The sequence below is a fragment of the Neolamprologus brichardi genome, chromosome 7 (genome assembly GCF_056152115.1).
Source record: "Neolamprologus brichardi isolate AB-2024 chromosome 7, ASM5615211v1, whole genome shotgun sequence".
Lineage (NCBI taxonomy): Eukaryota > Metazoa > Chordata > Actinopteri > Cichliformes > Cichlidae > Neolamprologus > Neolamprologus brichardi.
In genome coordinates this window covers 10247050-10259140 of record NC_142110.1, presented here as the reverse complement: position 1 = coordinate 10259140, position 12091 = coordinate 10247050, and the positions used below count along the sequence as shown (strand labels likewise).

The window sequence follows — 12091 nt, the reverse complement described above, 5'->3', positions numbered from 1 at the left end:
CCAGGAAAAACCCAACAGACTCACCAGGCCTGTAGCTAAATGATAAGAAGCACACTGCATAGCAAAAATTCATCAGCGCATACATGCACACAAAGATAAACATACACAGCATGCGCGTCTTCCTGCCTTTTTTCTCCAATTCCCTTTTTATTCTCAAGAGGAGAATAATCTGGATTGTTATTCTAACTTTTGTCTTCAAATGCAGTTTTATGTAGCTCCTCGGTTTAAGCATCCTGAGGGAGGGTAACACAATCAGAGGAAGCTGAAACAAGGCCTCCCTAAGTCTAACCCATCCTTAACAACCCTATCCTGGTCCACACTAAGGCACCTTTCAGGAGGGGCTCTTTTAATGCTCCCTAAACATCCTCTGGAGAAGTCCTTTCAACAATATTTCCCCTGGCCTGGAAAAGTGGTACAGTCCAAGGTGGAGCAGTTAATAGCGGTGGGAGTTTCAATAGCAGAGAAGGAGGGGTCAGTGTGTCAGACTGTGGGATGGGGATATCCCTGGCTCACTGCCGCCCTGCCTGGCTTCCTCTATTACTGTTAATGAGATACCCAGCCTCACACAACTGGCACACACACAATAGGAGAGAGAGGGGAAAAGAAAGAAAGAGAGCCGGAATGATAGACACAGACAAGGCCTTAACTTCTACCAACCTGTTTTCACTTTCTGCACTTCTTTTCCATCTTTTTTTTCTTCTCTTGAACTGGAAAACATTTCCAGTCGTGGCTCTAACCTGTCCCAGGACCATGCCGTGCCTTGTTTTACTCTCAAACTTTCTTTTTAAAAATTTGTTCCTACTTAAAATTCAACTGCTTTTCCTTTCAGCTCTTTCTCTCTGCAGTCATTTCAACTGTGACCAGTGAAGGCTTGCATCACCAGCAGTCCAGTATGCTCAATCCATGTGGGAATGTACTGTGCGTCAAGGTGATGATTTCGCACCAACGTCGCTCGCCCCGTGCGATGGAGCCGTAGCGCTGCATTAACCAGCAGACGGCATTTGTGAAATGTTGTTTGCTCACACAGACGTACACTTATTTCTCTTGTGAGGGAGCTGTGTGTTCACACTTCCATACATCGGGCTGAGTAATATTGACTCAACAGCCTCCAGTCACACATTTTCCTCTGGTGATGTGACCCCTTAAACAGGGTTAGTACCAACAGGGCAACGCTCGGCTGTGGTGCGTTACACACTGTCTCAGGGTATTTGTTTGTCATTTCTCGTGCTGCTTCCAATTTGCATCAATTTCAGCTGTGCACATCGTGCCTTTTCTTTTTTTCATTTACATCCTACCAACCCCCTTCTTATCATCCCACCCCATCCCGAAGGCAGGATATCCTGCGCAGGGAAGACGCAACAGTAAAGACTATAGCAAACGCAGGTGGTCGGACTTCCCCTGAGCTGCAAGATTTGTTGTTTTGTTTCTTGTTTTGTTTTTTTCATTTAATCAACCTGTAGTCAGTGTAACACAACTCACAAAAATTACTCCAAGCCATCATTTTATTCATAACAATCTGAAGTGACTTGTTTAGCAAGCGTGTTCGGCATCCCCGTGGAGCTTTTTAGACTTGACAAGATAAACATCCTAGATAGACTCAGTTTGCTTCCTGTTACAGCTCTTGCTAATAACAATGCTGACAGGAAACTGGTTCTCCTACATGACAAATAAACTTTGATCCAAGCTGTTTCCTAGCAACACAATACCACTGAAACATTTTATGCATATTTAAGATTGCACGCATAAGGTATATTCGTTGTAACTCTTATGGTGCATTAGCTCATAGGCTCTCCTTCCTCATATTTTACACTGAAATCCAAGCCAGTTTACTCCCACCAAACTCATCTGGTGCCATTTCCTGTGAGAAAATGTATTGGATGTGCTCCTTTCCCACTGAGTGGTCCCAGTACTTTATGATACGAACCAGAGACACAGCAACGGAACCCTAAGATATAGGATACACAATCCTTCTTCTGTCTTAGACTTGGTTCATTTGTATCTGTCCAGTTACTGCTATTGTTTGTGGACTTTTGGCTCTCAGTCAAAGTACAGTGTTGGGAAGAATCCACTGTGATTGCCAGCAGCTCCCCTGAATTAGGTCACGATTGTAATCAGCCTACTTTGTGAAGTCTCTCTTACGCTCATGTTCAATTTATCGTCAATTTGTAAAGTGTTCTACTGAAACAGATGTCGGTAAATAACCTTATGACAGGCAGGCAAATGTCCAGAATCCGAAATCTCTGTGTCCTTGCTTATTCCCAACGTTATCCCATTTTCCAGCCAAGTAATTATTGGATAGAGGATGAAGTTAAACTTGTGACTTCCTGCTGAAGAATTCTGATCGCTAGGGCTGTCTGGCAGCAGTCTTTGTTCTCATTGCCAAAGTCAGGATCTGTATGTGAGAAAATCTTTTCCCACAACCGGCAGAAAGGGTTCGTGGATGGGAAGGCCAGAATCGACATTGTACCGAAGTTTTCCAGTACTTTGTTTATTTACTTGTAATTTTCTAATTTGTTGGCAACTAGCTGGAGGCGTGTTTGTGTTTGATATCCCTGCATCGACGCACACACATGCACACACAAATACCCCTCTGTAGATTGTGTTGGTGGTTCAAGCCGTTTACAGTGTATCCCTGGGGATTAGGACTTATTTGCATAGATCGTCTGGAAAACATTTCCACTGCTCCATTCCCAGGTTTATCAAATACCCAGTGTGTGAGTGTAAATGGATGTGTGAAAGAGGAAGAGGAAAAAGCAGAGGAGAGCGAAGCTTGTCGTTGTTTGATCATGTTTGAAGCAAGAAAAATTCTTCTGAACTGATTCATCAGGAGTTGAACTCTAAGTTATAATTTCACTCAGTAAATCATAATTCACGATCAAAGACTGAATCGTTGTCCACATTTTGTTGCTTTAAAGTTGTTTGATGAGGCTTCTTATGATCTGCAACCCTGTTACATGTTAAATATTTAAAGCACAACACCCTTCTCCAATTTAATTCTCCATGTGCAATATTATCATTTAGCAGCTATCAGCCGTGCCAGAATATAATTTCTCCGGTGATGTAAAAATATATCAGAGTCCTTCACAGGATGGCCTCTCACTTTTAATTAATTACAGGCACATGCATGGGCGCACACTGACATCTTCACACATGCTGTACAGTATTAGAAGGGCTAATCTGATTTCTCTGGTTTAAGGCACGATATTGGATATGAACAGGATGGTAGTCATACTTTTTTTTTTAAAGAAAAACCATCCATCGTTGGTGCGTGAAAAAGACTGTCTGATTTTAAATAACTTTGCCAGGCATCAGTTACCATGTTGGAGACTATTTGGATGTTGAACATGTTTGCAGTATCTGGTCAGTGTTTTATTGGGCCAAGGCTGAGAAGCCTGCTCAATAAAGCTGGCGGGTATCCCTTTAAATCCTCTCAGTGTGTCTGAATCGTGGCCAGAACGGACATGATATAAGGTTTTTGGAGGTGGTCCTCTTCCAGCGAATGAAGAGATTGGTTTAAATGCGACATTAGTGTTGGGGATGTAAGAGCTTATAATGTTTTAAGTTCAAAGGTTAGGGCCACGGTATAGAATGGTAATCCCGGAGGATTACTACGAGAATCTGGTAAATATCTGGGGAAATCCCTCTCAGGGACTCTCAGATCCTCTGTTTGTACGGATATTATACCCTCTGACAGTGAGTCCACATGTGTTTACTGAAAAGAGGTTTAGAGTTTTGCATGCGTATTAAACTGTAGAGATGAGAGAAATATCAACATTTGCCTGAGCCAAAACATTCAGATCTGACAAGTTAGTGTATCGCCCCAAACAGTAACTATCAGCTGGGGTGGTCCACCAAAACCGCTATACATTTCTGAGGTTTTTGCCTGTTTGCATTTGCAGTTAGCAGGAACACTTACATGAAGTATTGTTGCTACATGGTTGGCATAGCAACAACTAGACCACATTCACAACAAGCTGGAAGGCGCCATGATTGGATCTTTTGTGATAATAATAGACTTGGGGGGAAAAAAAGACATGCAGATGAAAGCACCCAAATGTGCTATTTTAAGTTATATAACGTAACATTACAAGTGATTATTTTCTTTTTGCGTTGTTAAGTATACAATGATTCACTAACAAGAGGCAGAGGCTCCTGGAGCCGTTGATGAAATTAGAATTTGACTAATGAATCATTTGTGCAGCATGTTACCAGTCTGTGGACAAGGGTAGCTTTCATTAAGCCATGATTGTTGTGGTTTTTTATGATCTTATTATTAATGTTAGTTAATCTTCTTCATTTTCTCTCTAAATTGCTTCACTGTGTCTGATTGTCTCGAGCAGCTGAGTAGGAATTCTAGCAGTTATTATATATGCAGTTGCAAGCACCACACAAATCAACACATGTACAACTACATGTGTACAGTAAGCACTATGTCTATGCTGAAGGAGGAGCTAACGAAAGACCTCAAAAAATGTTTCCAAGAACTTTGATGGTTCCTAGTTCCTCTAATGCCGACAAACAAAAAGTAGAGACTGTAGAGACATGAAATGGTTCCTCCAGTCCAAAGTAGCTCATTGTGCCCCTGAATGAGAGTGAATGCATATACATCCACTTACTTAGACTTAGATCCTCCCGCGCCGATCGGCGCATCGGGCGACAAGAGAACGCCATCGAACTCGGTCTATCGCGGCAGTTGTTTCTTCATCCCATGACAGTTCGACTGAACGTAAATCTTCAAGGAAAGTCCTCCTCCATGTTATTTTAGGTCTTCCTCGCCGTCTCTTTCCATTCTTCGGGTTCCACAGAACCGCGACACGGGCAGGTCTCAGGTCCGGTAGCCGAAGGATGTGACCGGCAAATCTGAACCGACGCTTGGTGACTTGGACATGGAGCGGCTCTACTCCCGCACGGCGATATACTTCTTCATTGGTAATGTGATCCCGATATGTGATCTTGAGCAGCCGTCGAAGACAACGATGTTGGAAGACGTCAAGATGGCAGTTGATCTTTGCAGTTGATTTCCAAGTCTCTGCTGCATACAGTGCCGTCGGTATAACGATGGTCTTCAGGAGCTGCAACTTGGTTGATAAAGGCAGTGCGGTGGTCATCCATATAGGTCGTAATCATTGAAAGGCTGCCCATGCTTTCCCAATTCTGCACTTAACGTCATGCTCCACGTCCCCGTCACTGCTAAAAGTGCAACCCAGGTACATAAACCTGTCCACCTCTTCTAGCTTCTACCAACTCGCATAATCTTCGACTTCTCACCGCTGATCCTGAGTCCTATCGGTGCTGCTTCGCTTTCCAAAGATGAGGTTGTTTTCTGAATAGCCCGGAGTGTTGGTGCAAGTAAGGCTATATCGTCCGCAAAGTCCAAATCTGTGAACTGCTGCAGGGGATCACGTCCGGCGATGCCCATCGTGTTCGGTCCAATTGCTCGGCGCATGACATGGTCATTGGCGATGTTGAAGAGGAATGGCGATAGGACGCAGCCTTGTCGCACACCAGTATCGATGTTAAAATGTTACGAATTTTAATATCAATACTACTAAAATCTAACATTTTAGGAATGGTAAGCTTTGTTGAGGTTCTATACCACATTCGGTTTTTTTTTTTAATCAGGTGCTTTCAAAAGAAAGAAAAGGCTTTCCAAACCTTCAGACTGAGAATTTCCTTGAGGCAAAGTGGACAAATGGATAACCTTCAATATCTTTACTGTGACGGGATTCCCTTTGGACGACAGGAATTGCACCCACATCCATATATATATATATATATATATTTATATATTTATACACTACACACACCTGTGCACAGACCACACACAAATGCCTAAGGGCTCTCCCTGCAGATGAGCTGGGTCATTTTTCACTACCCTGCCTCAGAGGAATCAAGTGTGTCGTAATGGAGCTTAGTCACAATGAACCAAAGTTTTGGATTGATAAATCCCAGCTATAGAGCACAGTTCAAACTGACTAGACAGGCTGCAGGACGGGACTTGTGGATGGCCCGATAACTCTTTTTCATTCCCCTTTTTTTCATTATAATACCTCAAAATAGATCCTGAAGCAAGATGAAGAAATGTCCTAGGCTGCACCCTGTTCAGCCCATAACTTCATAGCTTTCAGCTTCTTCTATATGTTGTGTCAATTTCTCTGCCCGGCTCATCTCTCATGTATTCTCCTTTTTTCTCCAATCTGTCTTCCTTAACCCCTTTCAGCCTTTTCCCTTGCCAATTCCCTGTGAACGTGAGCTGGAATAGTGAAGGTGCAGATGTGTGAAATTATGAGTACATACTGGCTTGGTAGAGCAAAGGGTTCACTTGTCTTTTTCATCAGGGATCATGACACTGTCATCAGTTGCACTGAATCACTTGAAGCCTTTTTGCTGTACACTTGTACACCACAGTCATACCTATTTTTGTTACAATGTCTGACCATTGTGTGACAGTGCCTCCTCCTTTAAGTGCCCTACATTTCTGGCACAGGACTGAGTGACAGACAAGGCTTGATCTCCTAGAACGTTGCCATGGCAACTTTTGTTTGCATCTTACTTTGGCGAGCACGGAGCAGTGAGGCTGGTCAAACATTTATGTGCACGCGAGAGTGTGTGTGCGTGTGTGCGTGTGTGCACTTGACACTGCAGGATGTTTCCATGCACTCAGCTAAAGAAGTGGGTGGTTTGAAAATCTCTGAAGTATCATGAGGATGGAAGCTCACCAAGCTCCTGTAAAGCCAGTGCTTTGAATGGTGTTGTTCTTTGGCTGTTTCCCTAATTAGCCTAGAGGGTCTTTGGACCTGGAGGACACACACACACACACACACACACACACACACACACACACACCAGGCAAAATCAGCAAGGCACAGAGAGGATTTAGGCACCCTTTGCCCCAAAATCTCCCCTGCTGTTTCTGGTCTCAGGGTACATGTTTAATAGGCTAGTAGAATACATTAGGACACAAACACACGCACGCACACACACACACACAAATAGAACTTGCAGACAGCACTGTTTAATATTCAGCTTGCTAAATGATTAGCGTGTTTGGTATTCCATCTTGTCACAGGGCAGGGAATAGAGGCCACATGGGTTCAACTGCTCTGCAGCACTCAGTGCCCTTGAGTTTACGCCACGAGGGCACACACAAACATGCGGGGTTTTCTTTTTTTTGGTTTTTGCTTATGGGACACCAAACAAAAGCCAAAGAAAGCAAAGATAAAAAAGAGCTCTACAAGGAAGGCTCATTGATCAGCAAAATTCAGTGGGTTGTACACACAGGTGCAAACACACACACACACTGTATACAAAGGATACTGTGCAGAAACGCACACTCCTCTCTACGTCACACTGTCCTTCTGAGTGCAGTGCCAGCAGTATCAGTGAACACAGGGTCGCTTGGGACTATAGTGATTTCTCATTGTCTAAATTATAGATGAAGAGAGGAGGTGTAGGGGTAAAAGATCCTTCCCCTGTGAACACTGACAGTCCACATCCTCTCAGATCAGCCCCCGCAATCACTGAGACCGTGTTTCATTGAGAAGACATGACATCACTCGTACCTATTTGTCCTGAACTTCTGTACTCTTCTTTCAGGTTGCTGGCACTCTCAGTACATCTATAGACAGACAGATAAACTGTACGGTCCATTCCAATAAACCTGACAGGGAAAAGTCATCTAAAAGAGAAGACATGAAATGAATCATGAACTGGGGGAGCCACCTTTAGAAAGTGGAATAAGCCCTTTTGGCTCTTTCTGTACATCTCATTTTCATAAAAAAAAATTCAAACTGAATAATCAAAGCAGCCTGCGGCCATTGCCTCCTATACTGACGCACTGTGGCGCTGTATCACCGCATTGTGCTTGTTTGCTTGGATGTAATCATAGGAGACTGTGGTGTTGTTTTAGAGTTTTAAATATAACTGCTGGTTCTGTGAGTGAGCCGCCCATGCACACGTGTACGTCTGTGAGGCCAAAATTTTGTTCAACCGCAAAGTGCAGTTGAAACAAATGTATATAAAGGAATTACAAAACCAAATAAAGGAAATGGAAGAACTGAGACAAACAGAAGGATGATATGGGCTTGAAACAAAGAGGAGAAGGAGCTAATTAAGCATAAAGAGATAAGTCCACACAACTGACTGTTACAGGAACAACATAGGTGTGCAAGGGGTGGGGGGGTAAGAAAGGACTTCATTATTTTGGGATTAGGCAATGTGACCTTTCAGTGTGTAATCTGCAAAGAATAAAAAGAAGAATTTCAGACCAATCAAGCGGAACAAGGTGAAGTTTAATGTTATGACTGTAAGGCATATTCAGATTAACTCTACCAGCACAAAAAAAAACTATTGCTGTGTCTTCATGTGTTATCATCACACCTGTTATTTTTATTTCTCTTATCCACACATTCTTTTTATGAAGCACAAACCACTGGCTCACATTGTGCATATTTTTTAGAGACCCTTTGATGACACTTTGATCTGTCGATGAATGTAGATTTTGCTTGAGTGCGTGCGTGTGTGTGTAGCAGAAATGCTTTCTGGCAGTTTTCACCATGAAGCAAGAAAAGGCAAAAGTCTTATCTTTTCAGTTCATTTGGAATCGAGGCTCCTAAGCGTGCAAATGGCAGCGAGGTTGAACTTAAGATGTGAAGGGAGAGGTGGATTGGTGTGACTTCAACACAACAAAATACAGCATTATTCCCAATGTCTTTACTGTTCCCACTAAAAGTGCCCGTGTGGGTTTTGAAATTCATAAGCGTCTCCGTCTGTCAGTTTTAGTCAGAGTTGTGATTCTATATTAAAATGAGGGGGGAAAGTTTTTTTTTTTGTTTTTCTTGTTTTTTTTTTAGTGGAAGTCTGGGAATGGAGCTTTGTAGTAAAATAAGAACAAAGCTGCGTTGGCTTCAAAAATATCCCCAGTTTGTTTGAAGTGCCAGTATGTTTCTGATTTTAAAAAACGCCCTAACTGGAACCACATTTCAGTCCCAAAGTCACTCACGGGCAGTGAGGGTGGAGCTCACAGACACACACAATAACACGCACGCACGCTCCCATATACACACTTGTACAAACAAAACAGATCTCGACGGTCAGTCTTTTCTCTAGACATTCCTGGCTGCCTTTCCTTGACCCTCCCTGCTCCATCTCACTCTGCCACTCTGTGAAGCACTAGTTTGAGGGGGAAGACAGGATTTGGCCCTGCTATTATTTTTCCATCAGGTCTTTAATAACCTACTGGACTGAACTGAAACTGTATTCCCAATGTTTTATTTTTCTTCTGCATTGTAATCTAATCTGCACCATACGTAGATGCTGTTGCGTTCAAACTGCAGACAAGTCGTAAAGCCTGCTGAGATGTAATGATCTCAGCATCATAAATCATCATCGGAGTGCTTGTGTCACAGCACGCTTGCTCTCAAAGTGACGTGTTTAAGAGTGTCTGTTTATTTTGTCTCTATAAATATGTGGGAGAAGCAGACAACGGTAGACAGAGCAAGACGGAGTGTGTATGTGTGTGTGTGTCAGTCTTAATTGCCTACCACATCATCCCACAGTTAGGGTTGAGGAGATTCTCCATCTTGCTTCAATTAACCGTTCAGCAGTGTTTATATTGGGTTCCACCAACATAGCTTACCTTTCCCAACACAGACCAACAGCTGTGTTTCCCTGTCTGACCCTAAAACCCCACTCTACCCTGTTAAACCCACCTCAGCCATTCAGATCTTTACCCTTTGGATCGGTACTCTGCAGAAAAATACTTAATCAGCACCTCATTATTACGGCCACACCCCAGCCCAGAATAGAAGCAAACTGGCTCCATAACAAGGCTCGGTCAGGGTCCAGAAATGTTACACCTACAAGTGTTTCTCACTTTGTAGTTCTTGGCAATACTGTCTGTAGGTCATGGAGAGGTTAGCATGTATGGGAAGATAAGGGCTATGGACACTGGATAGGGTGGCTCAGTAAATCACAGTTGCCTGTTATTGTTCCTTCCTGCCTTGCTTCCCTTCTTCCCTCCTTTTTATTTATGTTTTTTTTTTTGTGGTCCAGCTTCATCCATGCCATGCAGGAGGAATCATTCATAGACTCATGCAGTGTAAGTGTTCAGGATCCTGCTTCTAGTCTCCTCTGTCCCCCTTCTTTCACTCTCCCTGGAATTGTTAAACAACAGGACTCATATCACAGCAAATTGAGGAAGCCACCAATAAACGGAGATGTGAATTTGACCGGAGAAAAAGAATGAGGGGACGGCTGTATGTATTAATGCCAAAGAAAGAGTCATCTGGAGATGTTTAAGTTGGACAGGCCAGTTTCCGGTGTCTGGAGCAGGCCAAAAATATCCAGAAACAGAAAAATCCGGCAGAAGGGAAAAGGATACACCTCCTCGTTTCTCATGTGACCCTCTACATTTAGCAAACTAAGCTGAATTTTGGGGTTGCAGCATACACCGTGCTTGCAAGAAAGCTTTTCAAGCCAAGCTTATAAAATGTAATTGCATCTTGATATTGCTAAATTTTTGGGAAGAGAGCATTTCAATGAATCACATATGGCGCAACTGCGTTTCACTCAAATAAACAGAATGACACCGAGTACACAAATTTTACAGAAGCATTTGACAACAAATAGCCAGGTATCCTTGAGAGACAGGACAAAGGTGTGCCCCATATGCATACCTGCTTTGCATGGGTCCTCACACTGTTTTCATAACACGGGGACTGCTTCTTGTTGTAAAAGGCAGAATAGCTGAATCATTCAAACTTTTTATAAGCACCCTCCACTGCACATCTTAGCATCTATTTATGGATCCACAAACCAGACTGATTTTGTTATGTTAACAGCTTGCGGTTTTAACGGCTGCTGTTCCAGCCGTGCAAGGTGAACACAAGTGCCCAATTTAGGTCATACAAAAAAAGAGAGAGTCAGTGCAACGGCTGCAGTGGACTGAAGGGCCAGGATTCATTCAAGCAAGCCAAACCTGTGAGCAAGATTTGTGTTTGAAAGCGCAGACAGGAAGCTACAAGCTGTAGGGAGAGGCTGAGAGAGGGAGCGCAAACCAAGGGTCTAGACAGAAACCTCTGCTTGTTTGCTTTTTAGCAGGGTTTAACCAACATTTGAAGGTTTGTGCAGCTCTGTCACAATACACTTGTTACATGCTGATTTAAAAGTGATCACTCATATTAGATGGTCTCAACTCGTCCTGCCCCTGCACAGCGGATTTCTTAAAGTAGGCAGACTTTACGTTGTTATGTATCAGTGCCGTCCTGCAGACACAGATGTTTGGGTGCACACACTCACACACACACATCAGGAAAGAGAGAGAAAGAGAGGTCTGCAGTTTCTCATGGCTGCGAGCTGCCGCTGCAGAAAATTCCCCCTCATCTCCTCCTCTCCCCGCCCCCACATCTTGCCTCCATTATTCCCGTGTTTTCGAAGCAACTCCGGTGACAGCGAGAAGCAAAGCTGGCGAAGTGAAGGCAGACTGGAGCACAGTCAGCCGCTTCTTCCGGCCGTCCCCCTCGGTTGCCGACCGATGGTACGGTCTCCTGCGTTCCGCACGTTCACACGCCGTTTGTGCACGGTGCCGGTAGGGAAAGGTGTGGGGAGGGGGTGGGCGGGGGTTGGTCGACCGGGACTAGCACCGTGGAGCTGAGTGCTTTCCACAAGGAGGGATGAGAGAGAAGCCTCGCTTGAAAAACGCTCCACGGTCGCCGTTAATTAGCGCCTATTTATTTTTTGCTTGAACGGCGAAGACGTGAGAAGACGGGATTATACGGCCAGCTCGCAACTAACGTTAACTAATGGTCACAAACATGGATGCTGATGTGCCTCATCCTCTAGGCCGGACAGAAAAGCGGGTGTTTTTTGAGGATTTTCTGGCTGCAACACGACTCATTTCTTTCTGGGATTAAATTTTTTTTATTATTATTTTTGTTTTTTCTCTCCATCTTGGAGCCGGCTTCTGTGAGTGGCAGTGAGCATTTATTTGCAAGGTACCAACTAATGATAACCTTACTGCGGTCGCTTATACTGACCAAGCATCACTGTCAACTGTGTGTGTGTGTGTGTGTGTGTGTGTGTGTGTAATTGT

At 43.7% G+C, this 12091-nt stretch overlaps 1 protein-coding gene across 10 annotated transcripts in view; it reads left to right on the top strand.

The window, feature by feature from the left end:
- frmd4a (FERM domain containing 4A) overlaps positions 1 to 12091 on the top strand; it is a 99616-nt gene that overhangs the window by 51653 nt on the left and 35872 nt on the right. Inside the window, exon 1 of one of the 10 annotated variants that reach the window (XM_006789454.3) lies at positions 11642 to 11993. The exons of the other annotated variants lie outside the window; for them this stretch is intronic. The gene's annotated coding sequence lies outside the window, so the exon portion shown is untranslated. Of the gene's footprint in view, positions 1 to 11641; positions 11994 to 12091 lie in introns of those variants that run through there. 10 annotated transcript variants of the gene reach the window in all.